The sequence below is a fragment of the Sus scrofa genome, chromosome 13, assembly GCF_000003025.6.
Source record: "Sus scrofa isolate TJ Tabasco breed Duroc chromosome 13, Sscrofa11.1, whole genome shotgun sequence".
NCBI classification, from domain to species: Eukaryota; Metazoa; Chordata; class Mammalia; order Artiodactyla; family Suidae; genus Sus; species Sus scrofa.
In genome coordinates, this window is record NC_010455.5 from 170,014,398 (window position 1) to 170,034,962 (window position 20,565).

Sequence of the window (20,565 nt, forward strand, 5' to 3'; positions counted from 1 at the left end):
ATCTGTGCTCTAAGATACTACCCTATACCAGTGGGATTTAAGGCACTGAGTCATCAACTAAATTGTCAATATCAGGTCTACAAAGCCAAATCCAAGTGACCTGATTCTTTAAACTTCAGCTATTTTGTACTTAGTTGATCACATAGCTATGAAACTAGGAAACTCCATTACTTTAAATGGCATTATTTTCATTAAGAAGTAGAAATTTATTTATATCTAGTGGTAATGCTATCTGGGGCAGAAGTAAACCTAATGAGGAAATTAGAACAGTCCTAAGAGGAGAGTTCTTTACTCAAAGGAGGATGTCTAGACAAAATGCATAATTAGATACCTCTAAACATTTTGAAGTAATGTGTTCTATTTTGATTTAAAGACTATTTAAAAAGGAAGATTGACAGAGGAAAGAGTGCTTTTTCATTCTCTAAACAATGTTAAAGATGAAGCTATCCATCCCCTAACTGGGAAATATGCGGTCTCTGGTTTGGCATATTCAACTTCAGCAAAGTTTAATAGATTTTAGATTGAGTACTTATGAACTTCACACAGAAACTCTTAGTTTACACTTTATTCTTTCAAGTTATTTAGAACTAAAGAAAAATTTCAAATTTAGATACATACCAGACTACTCACAGAGAATTTTATTTTTATACACAATCACAAACACTCTCATACTATTATATTTATCTTTCGCTAGCTCATAAACATGTACAAGTCATTTTTAAAATAATTTTTTCCAAATAAAAACTTATTAAATAAAAGAAAAATTATTTTAGGAAACCTTGATTAAGCTCTTACATAAACCCACTCAAACTCTATTTATTCCACAGCTTTAAGACAGAAGCTTGAGAGGAAGAGGCTGGAAAGGAAGAATGTTCACAATATTATTATTAATATAAAATTTATTTTTTTGGAGTTTCCATCATGGCTCAATGGAAACGAATCTGACGAGCATCCATGAGGATGCAGGTTGGATCCCTGCCTCGCTCAGTGGGTTAAGGAGCCGATGTTGCCATGAGCTGTGATGTAGGTCGCAGACACTAGTCAGATCTGGCATTGCTATGGCTATTGCATAGCACAGCAGCTACAGATCCAATTGGACCCCTAGCTCAGGAACCCTCCATGTGCAGTGGGTGCATCCCTAAAAAGACAAAATAAATAGATAAATAAATAAATGTCTTTTTAGGCACAAAAAATTTTAGTATTTATTTATTTTTGTCTTTGTATGGCTGCACCCATGGCATATGGAGGTTCCTAGGCTAGGGGTCAAATGGGAGCTGTAGCCGTTGGCCTACTCCAACGCCAGATCTGAGGTGCATCTGCGACCTACACCACAGGTCACAAAACACCATTCCATAACCCACTGAGTGAGGCTGAGACTGAACCTGCATCTTCATGAATGCTAGTCAGATTCATTTCGCTGAGCCAAAATGGGAACTGCCAAAATTTAAGCTAACTTTAAAAAAGCAAGGAACCAATCTTAAACTATTAGCTGTTTCTGGTGATATTGTCACTGTAATATAACAATTCACACCAAAATTTGTGGTCCATTAGAGTTTCTAAAATATTTACTATTCAAATGTAAACTTTAAAATTGTTTTTAACCAGAAAATTTGCTACTTAATGAAAATAAATAGTTCTATTTTTTATTTTTAGTACAAAATTGATAAATGACAACAAATAAGAAGTGAGATAGATAAGAAAAGAAATTCTCATCCTTTTCCAAAGGCTGCTACTAAAATAATCAATGTTAACAGTTTGCTAATGTTATAAAATGAATTTTGTTATTCTTATAAAAACCAATAACATAAATATGTTGTGTATTTTGTTTCAAAAATAGGATCATTCTATACACATTTCTTGGCAGTCTGCTTTCCCCTTATTTTCCAAGTTAATACATGGTTTATAAATTACTAATTTTTATAATTATATATTTTTCTATCATGTATATGAAGTATGGTACTATTTCCCTATTGATAGACAATCAGGTTGTTTTTAATTTTTTTCTTTAGTGCTAGTGACAGTACTGCAATACACATCCTGTGTCATATCCCTTACGTACTGTACTGGTGTTTTGTTTATTTAGGACAGATTACCAGCTGCTTTTCTTTATTTGTTTGTTTCTTTTTCATATTCCCACCCAAAAAAACCACTGACAAAGGTGAATACAAATTATGGTTGATGGAAGTGTTGAGAAAGTTAAGGGGAAAAATGCAAGTCTATTAAATGTTTCAAAATAAGAGAAAACCAGCAAAAAGATAAAAACAAAAACAAAAGCAGAGAATCTAATATTCCAAATAACTGCTACACCACTTTCTCCTTGGATCTTTTGAACCACACACTGTTTCATTTAATTTTCTTACTTACTATTTGTTTTTCAATTAAAAATTCAGTTTCTAATTCCTTGGTAGAATTTTAGTAGATTTCAGAATTCTAACCATCAGGAATTATTTTTATCGTTTGTGTTGTTTTTAAGATTACACAGGAGTTCCTGTCATGGTGCAGTGGTTAACAAATCTGACTAGGAACCATGAGGTTGCAGGTTCGATCCCTGGCCTTGCTCAGTGTGTTAATGATCCGGCGTTGCCGTGAGCTGTGGTGTAGGTCACAGATGGGACTCGGATCCCTCATTGCTGTGGCTCTGGCGTAGGCCGGTGGCTACATCTCTGATTAGATCCCTAGCCTGGGAACTTCCACATGCCACGGGAATGGCCCTAGAAAAGACAAAAAGATTAAAAAAAAAAAATTACACAAAGCTGAAATACTTATTTTCAGATTATGCAAAAATACTATTTGATTCATTTTCAGAGAAAATATTTCAATTATCGGTATGTTGAATTGTTTATACAAAGAGAAATTTTACTTCAAATTCAAATTGATCACTTTACATTTTTAGCACAAATTCAAAGAAAATTTGCCAAAAGCCTTTATGAATTTTTGATATAATAGTATAAAAATTGTTAATAGATACAACAAATCTTTTGTTAAGATTCATCTTTTTTATTAATAAATTGGTGAAATAAAAATAGAGAAGGCAAATCTTTACATTTCTCATTGGGATAAAGATGAAGTATTGTAATTTCTCAAATATTACGTGAAAGCAGATGATTTTATTCTTAGATTATTGGGTAGATACCAAAACAAAATAGAAAGGAAAACAAAAGCTCTATGCCTGTTCCTGTGTGTGTTCAGGCAGCTAATACTAGACTAGGCTGGTTAATATAATTGGAAAGAGGCCAGGCTACCAGGCTTGTTAGCCCAATTATAATTCTCTGCATATTCAATAAAAGAAGCCAAGATGACAGCAATACTGTCATAAATGTCATGTTCAATACTTGTAAGATTTTCCATTGTCAGCACAGTCCAATTATAAGTCAATTGTAAAGTGCACATTGCACACTACCCAAAAGTGACTGAAAATTATCTTAAAAATACAATTTTAGCAGTTCATAGTTTAAATGAAAAAAAGAAGGTACTTTGACCAGAGAAAAGTTTCAGATGTAACATTAACATTTCTTCACCTTTATAATAAAAGCAGCAAGTTGTTACTATAATATTATAGTTGTTCTCACAATTTTTCCAGAGGTGATTAGTTATAACATTAAACTTGTAACTGCTAATAATTATAATATTAATAATGTGAAATTTTGTGCATATAATTTTTTAAGAAAAATCATGTAACAGAAATATCAGAGCTATTTACACACAAATGTTGAATAGTGAATATTAGACATTATAGAAATAATGCTTATCTCTAAAAACTCCAATACAAATGATCGAAAAGTAAAAATAGAATTAATTGATCATGTTACCAATTAGTTAATTAGTTCACTGAATTAGTCTATCATCTATATAAAAAGTATCACTAATAATTCCACACAGAATTGGTTAATCTAAAATAGTATTTTTTCAAAATGAAGTACATGGACTATAAATAGGTCATGTGGGCATTCTTACAGTAGATTAGATAAATTTTACCTATTTCGAAATTTATATGACCTAGACACATTTTCCCTGCTCTTTCAATTTCTGCTTCAAATTTTAAGATTAGTGTCATAACAAAATGATGATAGGTTTTGTTAAGATTTGGAATGTATGGATAATATAGAACATATTGGATTTATGGTTGTCTTTGGAGTGTTTGCTGAAAAGCTACTTAGCAATGAAACATTCAGTAAATAGTAAAGACATTACTGGAATGTATTCACAGAGAGCTAATGCTAAAGCATTACGGACTTTTTAATTTTAAGATTATGTAGACATTTTTTGGAGATACTTGATATCTTAGCATAGTGTTTTTTTTCCTTCCATAAATAAATTTATAGATAAAGGAATGTTGTTTCTTAATAAGGAAGCAATAAACTTAGTAAGTACTTAGACTTTCCAAGGAGACAGACGTTCCTGACATCTACAGCTTCATATTTAGATATATTGGAAGTTCCCTTGCCCCAAATTTATCTACAGTGAAAGAAGACAAAAAAAAAAAAATCAAAAAACTTATTGCCATTAGTAGATACTGCGCAAGAAAACTTTTTTAAACATGAAAAAGTTACTCTTACAGACATGTGCGGAAATTATAAAAATAAAAGATAATACATTGCCATACTTCCTACAAGAAACGGAATAAAGACTGAGAGATTCAGCGTACTACAAAGCTGGGAACAGAGAGGAGAAGTGACTTTTTCTAGATCACAAAGCTCTTTGGTAGCAAAACTACAACCAAAACACAATGCTGAATGTACATATTTTAAAATCCACTATATCAAAATTCAATCATTATATATAGTATAGCAATGTGGTACTAATTAATATCAGGTGAGTGTTATTCCTTTTTATAAAGGAGTAAATCACACTGAATTTAAAAGATATATTACTACATTTAATTTATCAGATACTTACCACATTATTGCAGTCTTTTCAAGATATGGAAAAAATTATTGCATTTCAGGGCTAGATAATCACCAGTATGTCCCCTTTTTTTCCCTCCAACTATACAGTACAAAGTTAAACACTTTCTCTCACTAATCACTTAAGATTTACTTAAAATAACATCTTAGTCTTTAACTAACTTCAACTAAACATGAGAATTTTCTTCTCAGGCTCATTGGAATCTGAAGACTTGAAAAAATGTGACTTTATCTAATTTCTTTCCTAATAACCACACAAATTTCACAAGAGGCAAAATGTGTAAAAATGATACTTGACAAAGAAATATTTGCTAAAAGGATCATACCCAGAGTAACCAAATATTTGATGATTGGAAATTTCTCTTCATACAAATATTCCAGCCAACAAATAAAAAGGAAATAATAGAACTCAAGGACCAGTGTTCTGCAATCTTTAAAATGTACTTATACATAGATGGATACATAACGTAACTGCAACATCATTAAAAGGGAGATTACCAGGCACTGCATAGCTTCTCATGGAAAGACATTACCATTTAAGAAGCATTTTTCCCAATATAATCAAATCTGGATAGAATCATGCCTCTGTATTGAACTTCCAATATCCAATATACACAGGGAACAAAGAGAATGCATTAAATCACTGCAATGGGTCAAACCTTGAATGTGGGAAACCACACACAAGGGATTTTGGTATTTGGTTCCTTTAGCCAACAGATAGCAGAGGTAAAAAATGGTAATTGAAGGAGGAACCTAAGAGACATATCAAACAAGTAGGCATGTACAGACTATTTTGGATCCTGACTTGAGCACAGGATATTTTGTGACATTGAAGAATTACTGTTAATAATTAGGTAGGATAATAGTATTGCAACTATTTTTTAAGTCATTATCTTTTTACAAAATTAAATATTTATGAAAAATAACCTAATGGCTGGGATTCTTTTAAAATAATCTTGGGATGCATGTTGTTTATTATACTTTCTCTCTATTTTTTAGATGATTAAATTTCTGATAATAAAAATTACTTAAATATCTAATTAAATATCTATGTTTTTGACATCAACTTTCAAATAATATGATTACATGTAATAGTGTATATAAAACTGCACAGTTTTGGCTATATGTTGGTGTTCATATTGAATGAGATCATTTTACCATGTGAGTAAATTTTTTATGGTATGTGCAAGGCAAATAAACACCACTTAAATAATTTTAGTTTATGAAATTTTAGTCTCTGAAATGTAGGACATAGTAATTTCTTCTATGAAATAACCATTTTATTTCTACACAAATGAGACAAGTTTATTTTAAGCTTCTAACTACTTCATTCATGTGTGTTTTGAGAATTAAGTAATCTATATAATTATTTCTTTTCCATGTTCCTCCTCTATAAATAGTGAATTAATTATATGTATCAAAATAACAGTTATTTTGTATTAATATTTTTTCTCTCCACTGTTTTTATGCTTCTAGCACTGATAGTTTACACACAAAATATTTATACCATTCTGCTCTACATGATTTTGATTGCTGTCAACAATCTCTTTAAACTTCATGAGTCACTTCCAATTTATAAATTTATTTTCTTATTTTAGATTCCATACTTCCCTGTGGACTTGTGACTTTTAGCCTGATATGTATTGGGAGAAGTTTTCAAGATTTTTTAAAAATTGGACTCAAACACGTCTCTAAAAAAGACTATAAAATAAATGCAAACCCTTAGATGTATCAGTCATATATTATTATGAAATCTTTGAGGCACTACAAGAATAAAAATGTTCTCAATAAATAAAGTACATGGGCATCCTTTGAAGTTATATTTTATGTATATGTTACCAAATTAGGAAGCTATCTTAGAAATATCCTAAATCAATAACTAGAATAAAATACACTGCTAGAGATTAGTTGCATATTATTTCCCAGATCCTCAGTGGCTAATTCTGATGAATAAACTTAACATGCATGCCTTCAATTGTTGTTAATTATATGAAAACTACTATATTTAAGAAATATTTATAAACAGATAATTATAAAACTAAATTCTAATATCAGTGAGATTGGTTGCATTACTTCCTAGATGTTATAGTTATATTTTAAGTTTTTTTCTACTAAATTACTGTCCTAGTTAGAAATTCTTTGCTGAATAATTTATTTCAAAACATTTTCTATTTTACTAGTTTAAACATATGCTAAGTAAATACTTTTATGCCCATAAACAGTAATGGTAAAATAGTAAAGCAACTATATGTGTATGTTGAATACTTTCCGAGCCATTAAAGTTCTTCAAATGGTATGTGGAATCAATAATGACATGGCATCTACCAATAAGAGTTCACACTCTAAGACAGATGGGGACATGGGGAAATAACAGGACATAAACATTCTTTCAATCTGTGTATATATATTACATGTGTGTATGTATGTATGCAGGATATAGTATTATTGTATAATCATATGCATATACAACAGTTTATTCAGTTCATATTAAAACATTGATAATTATTACTTTCCTTTATTTCAAAAGAATAATTGGACTCTGTACTAGTCTTGAATTGTTTTCAATCAGAGAACCAAAGTATCCCCTAGCAAAAACATTTATTGACTGATAATAGTTTTGTAATCATTATAATGTATGACTGGGATTCACCGATAAAAGGAAAAGAATACATACCATCTGGAATTTACACAAAGCCCAATAGTTTACAGCTTGGGCTTAAGGACGGTGAGGACAGGAAATGGGTCAAGGGGCATAAACAGAAAATGTATTTGACAGAAATAAGCAAATGTTTTCACAAGATTTTCTTGAGAATATGTATTAGAAGAGTTGTGAAACTCAGGAGCATGTGCTGATGTGGCCTACAGCATTCAAGTAAATAGCTATGAAATAAATATAAACTCAATGTTCCCTAACTCCTAATTGTCAGATAATGTGTTAATTTTGGAAAAGCTGTGCAAATAAAGAATATAATTAGGAATAACTTAAGAGAAAATTTCTGATCTGCTTCAGTGTAGTTCAGGTAACTTGTTCAATTTCCAAGAGATCCAAAGGAAATCACTTCAGTGGGCTGGCAAAGTCAAGCTTCTCCATGAATAAGCATGTGATCTAGAAATACTTGGTTTTGCCCTCTAGTGAATCATCCCAGTGAGGAGCTCCAGCAAGGTGAAAGGTGACCCCTGAAATGTTATGCATCAGCCACTGCTGCTTCTCTGATCTCATCCTGACTTCTACTTCAGGTAAGGTCACGGTTTTCTAAAATTAAGTCATCCATACCAGAAGATCTCAGACACAGAAAACACATGCTTAAAATACATTCAGCATTTAACGCATATTAATTTAAGGAGCACTTAGATGTGTATATTTATAGTACACTGCTTCCATAAACCAAATGCAGGGAATGTGATCATTTAGGCATGTCAGTTTCAAATTCTTTAGAAATGATATCTGATAGTTTTTACTGTAATATTATAAAATCAAGCCTTTCTGACAAATAGATATTATTTTATTTACAGTCCTAATGAGTGACAGGAGAAAAACTTTCATTACTGATTCAACAGCAAATAGCTGGGTAAGTACTGAGATGGATATTTGGTTCCAGGGTCCCTTATGGAGAACTTGAATGGCATATTCTTTTTCTATTTCTCTGCTTTTGCCTTTTATTTTTATTTATTTATTTTTTTAATTTTTGTCTTTGTCTTTTTAGAGCTGCACCCACGGCATATGGAGATTCCAAGGCTAGGGATCTAATCAGAGCTATAGCTGCTGTCCTATGCTAGGGCCTCAGTAATGCCAGATCTGAGCTTCATCTGTGACCTACACCACAGCTCACAGCAACGCCAGATCCTTAACCAAGTGAGCAAGGTAAGGGATTGAATCTGCGACCTCATGGTTCCTAGTCAGATTCATTTCCACTGCGCCACGACGGGAACTCCCTGCTTTTGCATTTTATTCAACACTTTTATTTTATATTGACATAGTCAGTACATTCTCTAAATTTATTTTGCAGGAAATTTCATTAGGTGGTATGTTACTCTCTTGGGCAATAGAGGGGTCAATATATACTATTATTCTACTTTGATTGATATAGTAACACTAATCGTGATTTTAAAGACTATGGTTCAAAAGATATGATTAACATTTTATTTAAGACATAATAACAAATTTTTTTTGGTCTTTTTTATTGCATTTTTTTTTTCTAGGGCCGCACCTGTGGCATATGGAGGTTCCCAGGCTCGGGGTCTAATCGGAGCTGTAGCCACTGGCGTAGGCCAGAGCCACAGCAACTCGAGATCCAAGCTACGTCCGTGACCTACACCACAGGTCGCTGCAATGCCGGATCCTTAACCCACTGAGTGAGGACAGGGATCGAACCCGATCCTTGTCGGATTCGTTAACCACTGAGCCACAACGGGAACTCCAACAAATATTGAATAACTGAGGGTCTACTCTGACCACATCTCAACTGGAAATCTACCAGAACAAGAGCAATGTAGGTGACATTCCTCATATATCTGAGGTGTCTGACCTCAGAGTTTGTGAATCCTATGCAATGATAGTTATGAAAACTCTGAAAAAGCATTAAATTTTATTTTTAATATGAGATTTGCTAATATCAGTCCTACAAAATGTAGGATAAAATATTGTCTGTAAAGAAAGCTTATTTTAAGTATTCATTTTTGATTTGATTTAGGGAAATTGTTTCAGTTTTTTTTTTTTTTTTAATGGATGTACCCATGGCATATGAAATTTCCTGGACCAATTATTGAATCCCAGTGGAATCTGTGACCTCTGTGGCAACACTGGATCCCTAACTCACTGTGCTGGACAGGGGATTGAACCTGCATCCCAGTGCTCCAGAGAAGCCACTGATCCTGTTATACCACAGCAGAAACCCCTGTTGTGGGTTTCTTATCTTTGCAAATTTACTGTCAGACCAGATTGGTGTGTTTGAATGTATTTTTCATTCAAGGAGATCACATAAGATGTCAATGCTAAAATTATTACTTTTTCATTGTGAGTATGGGTATTACAGAGCTCAAAGTAAAATGCACCAACCTTAAAAAGAATAATGTTCAAAATTATCATCTTCTTTAACAATTAGGTATTTTATTAAAATATAACTGTTTTAGTTCCCATTGTAACTCAGTGGTTAACGAATCCAACTAGGAACCATGAGGTTGTGGGTTTGATCCCTGGCCTTCTCAGTGGGTTAAGGATCTAACATTGCTGTGAGCTGTGGTGAGGGTTGCAGATGCAGCTAAGATCCCGTGTTGCTGTGGCTGTGGCATAGGCTGGCGGCTACAGCTCTGATTAGACCCCTAGCCTGGGAACCTCCGTATGCTGTGGGAGCAGCCCAAGAAATGGCAGAAAGACAAAAAAAAATATATATATATATATACATATATATATATATATCTGTTTTATATCATTGATTATCCTACAGATAATAACACCATAGATCCTTAACTTGCTGCAACACAAGGGAACTCCAGGAAGATATATTTTAGGGAGAAAAAAAAATCAGTTCTCAGGATTTTAAAATATTCAAAGTCTAGGTAAATTTATTCAGGTTGTTTGCATTTGAATCTACTGTTAAGCCTAAAATCCCACCTGGCATGATTTCAGAAAATCACAGAATCTCAGAGATAGACAATACCATTAAACATTATGTGGTCTAACCTCCATCACAGCATCGATTATCAAATAGTGTATGCTCTAAAAAGAGGGAAGAGACATCTCTTCAGCAGCATAAACTGCAACTATTTTTTAACTTTAAAACTCTAAAGCATCACTTAAAAATTCAAATGAGTAAATTACAATTGAGCCTTTTGACACTCTGAAAAATTGATCTGAACATAAGTTCCTCCTCTGTGCCAGCTAAAGCCAACATAGATCCCTAGATAGGATATTTTCCTTTTTTTTTTTTTGTCTTTTATCTTTTTAGGCCTGCACCCATGGCATGTGGAGGTTCCCAGGCTAGAGGTCTAATCAAAGCAATAGCTGCTGGCTTATACCACCACCATAGCAATGCCAGATCCAAGCCACATCTGCGACCCACACTGCAGCTCATGGCAACACCGGATCCTTAACCCACTGAGGGAGGCCAGGGATGGAACCTGCAACCTCATGGTTCCTAGTTGGATTCGTTTCCACTGTGCCATGACAGGAACTCCCAGGATACTTTCCTTAATGTGTAACCAATGTTAAACTTCCCTCAATCATTCAAATTTAAAAATAATTTTGAAGTTATGGTCCTTTATAAAACCTAAAAGTGGGAGTTCCCCTGCAGTGCAGTAGGTTAAGTATGAGTTGTCATTGCAGCAGCTCAGATCACTGCAATGGTGCAGAATTGATCCCTGGCCCAGGAACTTCCACATGCCTTGGATGTGGCAAAAAAAAAAAAAAAAAAAAAAACCCAAAAAACAAAAACCCAAACACTACCACCACCACCACCACCACCAAAACACCTAGAAGTATTTTAAGATATACCCATTGTTCCATTTAGGAAATATAGTGCGAGGGTAATTCACGGAAAGAATATCTAACATCCATTGATTGAGTTTGCCCTATAAATTAGAGGGATGCTATTGCTCTGGAACAAAGAATATGATTAACATAAGAGCCCTGTCCTCAGGGATCTTGTCATCTAAAAAAAAAAAAAGAAAAAAAAAGAAAGCAAATATGTAAACAAGTAACTGGAATGAATGTAAGTGTATAATTAGACTATGTCATTAGTAATGGCATTAAGTTTTAGAAAAATCAATTCACCAGCTATAGGAACTGGTTGGAAATCTGAAAAGAGAGAAGAGAGAGGACTTTCTAGGCAGCTGCATCAGTGTAAAGGTAGATGAGAGGAGGATCAAGATGTTGGTGGAAGGAGGGTTTTTAGCTTGCTCTGCCATGGAGCTGGGATGGAAAATGTGTTCTGCTGATGTGCTCAAGCTACTTCTATACATAATCTATATGAACTTTTGCACCTTATACCCATTCACCTTTTCCCTCCAATAGACCCAGTGGTGGAGGGAGAAAGGAAGGGATGAGCATCAGATTCCATTTCCTAAGAGATGAACCTGGCTGGAGTACTCAGGTACCACACTTCACAGGCTACAGAACACCTGACATTTAAAGGAAGTGTTTGCATGCAGGCAGGCACTTAGAGCATACATCGACACTGGCAACACAACTATGACTACTCCTCCTTAAAACCTCATAAAACCTTCTCTTCAAAGAGATTTATGAATAATGTGAACTAAATAATTCATGGGATTGCAGATGCCAGTCCAAATAGCCTCTTCTTTTTCAAGGTTTCAGTTTGTAGAACTGTGATCAAAAGCCTTCATCAGTCATGATACTCACATTTGTCCTCACTCCAAACAAACTGTATTTGCATGTGAATGTTTTTCATTGAAATGAGATATATAATATGCCAGCCAAAGCCCAACTAAAAGGCATTTTATGCCATTTAAATTCAGTCAAATTAAAGGCTGAATGCAACCTAAAAGGTCTACTCTCAGAACAGTAATTTGACATATCATAAATAAGAACCAGTTTTTGTTAGCGTAGGTTCAGCACTTGTCAGAAAATTGTACACAGCCATATTAACAAAGTGTCGCCGCTTAGGGAGAAATAAACTATAAGGAAAATCCTGTATGTAAAGTAACAAAACACACAAACAGATTTTAATATAGAGTCACTGGTTCAAAGTTGACGTTTTTCACTGACATTTACAGAAAAGGATAGATAACATTTTAACCTGCTTTTTCTAGTTTTCATTTTAACCTGCTTGAATACTAAGAGATATTGCCAAAAAATAACTTTTTTGTTGAAAATTTAAACAAAAATTATGTATAGGAACAGGTGAGTACACTTATTGCCATTTAGTTTAGAACAAGTGGCTTTAACTCAACAACTTAATTCTTTGTCTTAGATAGTAAGAATGGGAAACATTAGTAAAATTATAAACTCAAATAGCTAAAACTGAGTTGGAAAGTATCAAACATTTAGAAATATTAGAATAATTTTTTAAAGACCTTGGTGATGTGGGGAGCTAAATTTTTACTAAAGATTACAGATATTATGACTAATTTTCTAGTTTTCATTGACTAAGAGAAAAATCAGTAAGTTATGTGTATTGAGAAATTTTTAAATTTTTACATTTAAATTGATAACTACATTAGGCAACTAGTTAGAATCAGAGGCTAGAGAGAGCTGTTGTAAAACAAAAATATAAGACAAACAAAATATAGAAATCCCATAATTTAAACTGCCCCAAACTGTTGACCTTAGTAATTATTTTTTAATTCTCCCACAAGCAACCTGTGCCTATTTTGGGCAGGTCTAGCTATTCAATCTTTTCCTGCAAACACCAATTTCACTGTCATTTCTATGTCCTCAGTAATATTAAGAAAAACATTTTAAGACTGCATTTTCACATTAAACTGTCTTCATAATGACTGTAAAAAGTTGCTTTCTTTTTGTATCTACATCCTTCCTATGCACCAAAGAGATTTGAAATGCTTATAATATAGGAAATATATGAGACCCCAAGAACTATACAGGAAAATCTTGGGATGTCATATATTGGCACCCAAATTCTGTTCCTATGCTTAGAATCAAATAGTGAAATTCCTTTTTTTTTTTTTTTTGTCTTTTGAAGGCCACACCCACAGCATATGGAGGTTCCCCGTCTAGGGGCCAAATTGGAGCTTTAGCTGCTGGCTTACACCACAGCCACAGCAATGACAGATCTGAGCTGCATCTGCAACCTACACCACAGCTCACTGCAATGCTGGATCCTTAACCCACGGAGCAAGGCCAGAGATCGAACCTCCATCCTCATGGATACTAGTCAGATTCATTTCCACTGAGCCACAATGGGAACTCCTGAAATTCTGAAGGCAGAACAATAACTATAACCACCTTATACATCTACCAGAAAGTGACAGGAGGCCTAAATCTGTAAGTAAGTATTTTCCCAAGTCTTCTTTTTGTAAAGTAGAAAAGCTCTCAAAAACACCCTTCACATCCAGTTATGGTGATACTTATATCCCACACAGGTAGGTAGTATAAAAAAATAAGAGGAAAATCTGGATTACTGATATTTTAACTCTAATTCTCTTCAAGTACATGCTGTTAGAGATGTTAAACAAAAATGAGGGAAATCTTGTTCTTCAAAGGGCAAAATTATAATGATAAACTGTTTTAAAAAAACTAAACTAAGGGAATCTATTATTTTTTTTGATTGATAAAAACTGTGGGAAAATACAGAGGTATAAAATGAAAGTGCTTTTATATAATTACATGACATTAAATTAATCTGTGCCATCTCAAAATGTGTCTTCCCATTTCCTGGATATATGAACTATTTGGTGTAGATGCTATTCTTCAGGTAAAGAAAAGGCAAATAAGAAAGACATTAAATAACAAAGAAATACACATATATGATAACAATAGTGACTTTCACATTTATGGAAATTACCCAACTACATCAACTATATTTTCAATGCATATTTTACAATAAAACTATACAGTAAGAGTCTTCCCAGGAAATTTGCAACTTGATGATCAAAGAAAATGATGATAGTCTATGGAAGGAAATGTATAAAACCTAAGAAATTTCATTTAAAACTTCAGTTCTAAATCATAACTACAGAGAATTAGCAATTCCATAAATTCTTTGAAAATTTTATTAATTCATTTTTTTTTCAATTTAGGGATAGATATTTGGCAAGTAGTCACTGAGTAAACATTAATATAAGGTATATAAAATTCAAGTAAACCTGTAAAGTATATAGAATATAAAATATACCTGTACTTGTATAAGATACATTCAAATACATGTACATAAATAAATATCCACTAGAATATATTGGGTATGACACTTATCTAAACCATTTTTTTCTTTGTTCTGATTGAACAAATAATATACACATTTTAATAGGCTTCAGGTTTTCATCATGAAAATTAAAAAGATATAAGCAAGATTTTTTATGATGACCTAGATTTTCCTCTCTTCCTATACCAACTTGTAAATTGCTTATTCGGATATGAGAAATATATATATTTTTCATCTTTTAGTAATAGATGTCATCAACTCTGAAGCAGATGCAGTCAGATGTAAATAATCCACATAAACAAATCAATATAGGGAAAATATCTAACATGCTAAGGAAATTAGGACAATTCTGATGCAAAGGTACTGACATAAGAAAACAACAAGGAATGGCTTGTGGCAGAAAAACACACTACATCAGTGGGAATGTGAATGCTAATGAGAGGAAGCCAAGGGATGGGGATGCAGCCATGTATTTTGCAAGCAGACACTGATGAGGGCAGATGTAGAAAAATGATTATCAACTTTAGACCCCTAGAGCAACATGAATGAAATCACATCCTTGTGTTCTGGGAAATAAAACAGGCAACTTGGATAGGAATAAAGAGAGGCTTTAATTATCTAAAAGTAAATTGGGAGCAACCCATGATAATACTGAAGTGGGGTTATTATAGAACACAATGTAGAGTTAATTCAGAAATCAGTTTGTTCAAAAACATCAACAGCTGGGTTTAATAATAGACACAATGAATCAGAAATGAATAAAACCTTGAGATGGAAGATTATCTGAGCAACTCTAATCATATTATTAGATTTACGAAAGAAAATAAAAAGACAAAGAATGTATAAAAGGAACTTATTTGTGTGAATATAGTTTTAAGCAGCATCTTTTAAGAGATTAATCTGAGGTCAGGCTAACAGTTAGGATACATATTTTATGAACACTCTGTCTAGATTGTATGCCACAATGAGAAAATTATATGAATGAGAAGGGGTTCAGTATAAATAATCAAAGATAAAATGTGTGAAGGGAATATGTAACTATGGCATACATTTCTCAGAGTCAAACTAGACTCCAGTTAGCTTCTTTTTTCTTAGGTCTTTTGATGTGAGGATTGGGGGTCAGATCCTAGACTTCTCAGACTGTTAACAAATATTTAATGAGCTAGGCTCACAAATGGCAGGAAGTTCTGTGGAACAAGGTCAACGTAAATGTCTCAACACATTTTCAAGAAAACACATAATGAAGGCCCCAAAGAGTTTATGATCAGGAAATAACTCCTTGCACATACAGACAAATCAAGGAATCATTATGGGAAGAATGGAAATGGAGAAATAGGTTTTTCCCAGATAATCAATTTTCTATTAAAATTGCCCTCACAGTGTCCCTTGTCATGTTCATGTAATACTTCTACTTGCTGGAAGCATTTGACACCAGGACTAGAACACTGGGCCGCATCACTTACACATGTGAACTTGAGCATGATATGCCACTTCTCTGTGCCACAAAGTCTTCAGCTCTAACATGGGATGATAATATTAGTACCTGACTTGTAGAATAATAATAACAATATAAATTAGTCTATATCCATAAAACACTCAGAATAGAGTATGACATATATTAATGGCATGGAAATTGTGCTATTTTAACTGTGCCATTTTCAACCACATATAGAAATTATCTGTGTCATTGCTGCCCTTTTATTGAGGGCTTGGTTTTCTCTGTTCACTATTAGGAACCTATTTTCTCATACAGAACTCAGTGTTAGTAGGCACCTAGGACAGTTTTTTGCTTTTTTTAGGCCACACTTGCAGCATATGGAAGTTCTCAGACTAGGGGTCTAATCAGAGCTGTAGCCACCAGCCTATACCACAGCCACATCAGTGTGGGATCCAAGCCACATTTGTAACCTATACCACAGCTCATGGCAATGCTGGATCCTTAACCTACTGAGCAAGGCCAGGGATTGAACCTACATCCTCTTGGATGCTAGTTGGGTTCGCTACTCACCGAGCCACTATGGAAACTCCATGAATTTTCATTTTTCCTAATGTTAATTCTTAAACTGTCTGAATGAGATGTAGATCTTCAGATTTTGAGGGAAGGGTATGACAGAAGGTTCTTGTCATCTCCCTTCTGACTTTTCACTGACTTGAATGAAAACTGCATCATATCTATGGCATCAAGGAAAGAGAGGTAACTTTAGTACCAGTAAGTAGAATCTCTTGAGCCCAAAGTTTGATTTGGAAGTATCAAACTACAGACAAAATGCATTTGTCTTAAGATGTGTCTGAGTGTTTCTATGTGTATATTGCCACTGAAAAGGCCCAGAGACAAGGCAAGTCTAGTACAAGAATCAAGGTCTCTGAATACATTTCCTTTGAAAGAAAACAGGATTTCTTGAACAAATAGCATTTAGGGACAAGACATCTGGAAAACCATATAGTCCAGACATCTGGAAAACCATAAAAGTCCACTGATTTTTTGTCAAAAGAATTGAAGAGATCAAATATGAGACTATTTGAGTAATTATTTCAGTGATTAACATACAACATATATGCTTAAATTTATGAATGCATACTGATCCTCAAAACAAAGAAGCATACACACAAATTTCTCTGGAAGATGCTATATAACTAACTAGTTATTTTTATGATTGTTAAGAAAGACAACAAACAAAAAGGTATCAAACACTTATTCTATCATTGCTACGTAAACAGCAATTCAGAGATATAAATCATGGATGAAATTAATGTTAGAGAAGTATTTAAGCTCATGGATGAGGAAAATATGATAGAATGTCACTGTTTGCTTCAAAAACAAAAACAAACCAAAAAATCCCCTAGATGTTGAAAAGATAAAACTGGTTATATCATGAGGTGATAATTGCTGTATCAGGTCATGAGAATGGGAGGGGGGTCTGTGTTTGAAACTTTATTCATTTTCATTAATTTTTTAAAGTCTGTCAGTTGTGGACTACATAAAACGAGTGAGAATGATAGCAAGAAATCTGAACCAGAATAGCCTATAAGAAGGAGCCAGCAGTATAAATGTGAGAAAAGACAGGGGAAAAGGAAAAAAGGAATGGCCCAGAGTGAGTTAGCTGCATTCCTGACTACAGCTTCGAGTTGCTAGTAGCTTTCACGTGGGGTCTATGGAAATAGGAAAATAAAGACAAGACAAAATAAGGATTGCCTGTGATGCTGGGAAGAAATTTGAAGAAGAATAATGGTAAATTTGCGAAAGTGACAGGAGGCACAACCCTGTGCTATCCAAACCATAAGCTTAGTCCATAACTATTTTTCTAGCTGCTACTACCTCAGCTGAAAGATTGAGATGATCCTTCTTTCCTCTCTCCCATCGTCCTTCCCTCCCTCCCTTCTATCTACCTATCTGTTTTTCTGTCTATCTATCTATCAGTGTAGTGAAAGATATGTATTGGTGTTACAGACACCAATTAGTTACAGACCAATTTACCAATTTATACAGATTACAGAGCATTGAATGGTGGCATTAATATGTAAAGAAAATAAATAAATAAAAGTAGAGGGCACTTTTATCCAAAGCTTCATTGTTGGTCCTGGTAGAATTTGGTATCAGTTTAGAATCTGATATGCAGAGTCATCTAGGAAAAATGACTGAAAAAATAGGTGGATATACAGAATTCATAAAATGATGACATAAAACAGAATGCTATGTATGGGTGAGTGTGGTGGTTTAAACACATGGCTACAAATTCTTTGACACTCCTTTCCTTGAGACATGGGCCTATATCCTGACACTTTGAATTTAGGAAATCATGTGACCTCTTTGCCTAGCAGAGTGCAGCAAAGAAGATGCCACAGGACTTCTGAGGCCAGAAAGGCCCTGAAGCTTCCATCTTGCTTTCTAAAAAACTTGTTTTTGAAGGCCCAAGGCTTCATTTGAGTCTGCCTGTCTAAAAATACTTATGCAATAGAAACCAGAAGGTATCAGACATGTCAGTTGTGAGTGAAACTTTCTTGAACTCTACAGACCAGCCCTTCTACCAGCTGAATATCTGCAGGTGACTTTCTTTGATGCCATCAAAATTAGAATTCCCCAACAGTGTCCTGCCTAAATTCTTGATCTTCAAAATCATAAGATACAGTAAAGTGTCTGTTCTTTAAATGACTAAGAATTTTGGTATATAACTGGCCTGAGGAGATCACACGGTCTAATCAGTGAGAACACTGAGTCGAATCTTTCTATAGTTGAGCTTACTTTAAATTATTACTGAATCAGTAATCAAGCAACTCAAAGCTGATAGAACACACACACTCACTTCAGTGACCAATGCAGGATGAGGGAACAAAGAAATCAGTCTCACTCCTTTTCCTTCTTATACATGTTCTAAATGTAATTATTTGAGCTATACAAAATTATGAACACATGCATATATAAGTTATAAAATGTTACATAACGAACCAGAGAAGTATACCAGCAATCCAAGAAATAGATCACCAATAATTTGCATCTACGAACATGCTTTTTGTCTATCCCATACCCCAATCTCTCTGCCATTCCAAATTCTGGAAAGGGGAAGGCCATGATGATGTCTAACTATTGCCATGTAAAGAAGTAATTGCTACACCAAGTATTACACAGTCTATAATCCTCACTAAAGAAGAACAACAAAAACTAATTATTTTTCTTTATCCATTGTTTCTGTGTATTATTTCACAAATATTCAAAAATGGGTCATTTCTTTACTGTTACTAATATCTTCAGGATACATGCAATTAAAATAGGAGTAAATTGGAATTAGATTTGTTTGATTATATTGTACATCTACCTCAGCTGGAATAGCTGACATTTTTCAAGATTCACAGCCTCATGTTCATTGCGAGGTCATCTAGCTGCATATGACTTTATACATCTGTCAGTTAAATCAAAGATACAAATGCAATATCTACCATTTGGAACATTATGTGGATTCATGACACTCCCTAGGGGATTATGGATCTAGAAAACCATGAATGAATTACAAGGGTAAAAATATATTTCTTTCATCCATGAAAGATATAATCTAGCTGCAATACTGTTCATCTTATGTACAGAGTAGTTAATAGATCTGCCTAATACCTGCAGTCAGAAACTTAGACAATATAGTAGTGCTTATAACAGTAAGTAGGGCTCTATCAAGTTTAGAATCTTCAACTTGTAATATAGTCACAATGACCTTAATAATATGGGCTCTCTGTTTGTGAAAGTATTTCAAAGAAATATAACACTATAGCATAAAATGTATTTCTTTAATTTTTAAGATGAGTTGAAACACTTTCAAGCATATAGTCTAGATTTTATAGTCCAACCTGGCCATCATCTAGTACCTATGTGATACCATAATCTAATACAGACATGCATAAGATGTTATGTCTTATTCATTACCAATACCTTAGGCAGATGTCATACTTACATGAAACCTAAAGTCAACTTAAAGAATAAACACATTTTTTAACTTTTCATAAAAATCAAGGAGCAAAAGAATGTACTGACTCACTAACAAAACTATTTAATGCATAACTAGTAATTTATAGGAATTCCAATCATTAAATAAAGGGAAAACTATATTCTTCTAACATGTTGTTATAAAACACACCTAAAAATAGTTTGTTTTCATATGAAACTATACTTAGTTATTTTATGTGCAATATTCTTTCAAATATAGATTATTTTATAACTTTTAGTCAATTTACTGAACACATACAATCCCTTTCCTAGTATTAGTCCACAGAAATAAGGAACTTCTTTTAGAAGTTTAAGGTCACCAGAGTCATAATTGCTAATGTGATATGGTATATGATGG

General features: G+C 33.6%; 1 protein-coding gene across 4 annotated transcripts in view; it reads right to left on the reverse strand.

The window, feature by feature from the left end:
* The window catches only part of CADM2 (cell adhesion molecule 2), a 1,071,168-nt gene that overhangs the window by 332,451 nt on the left and 718,152 nt on the right, over positions 1–20,565 (reverse strand). The window lies entirely within an intron of this gene.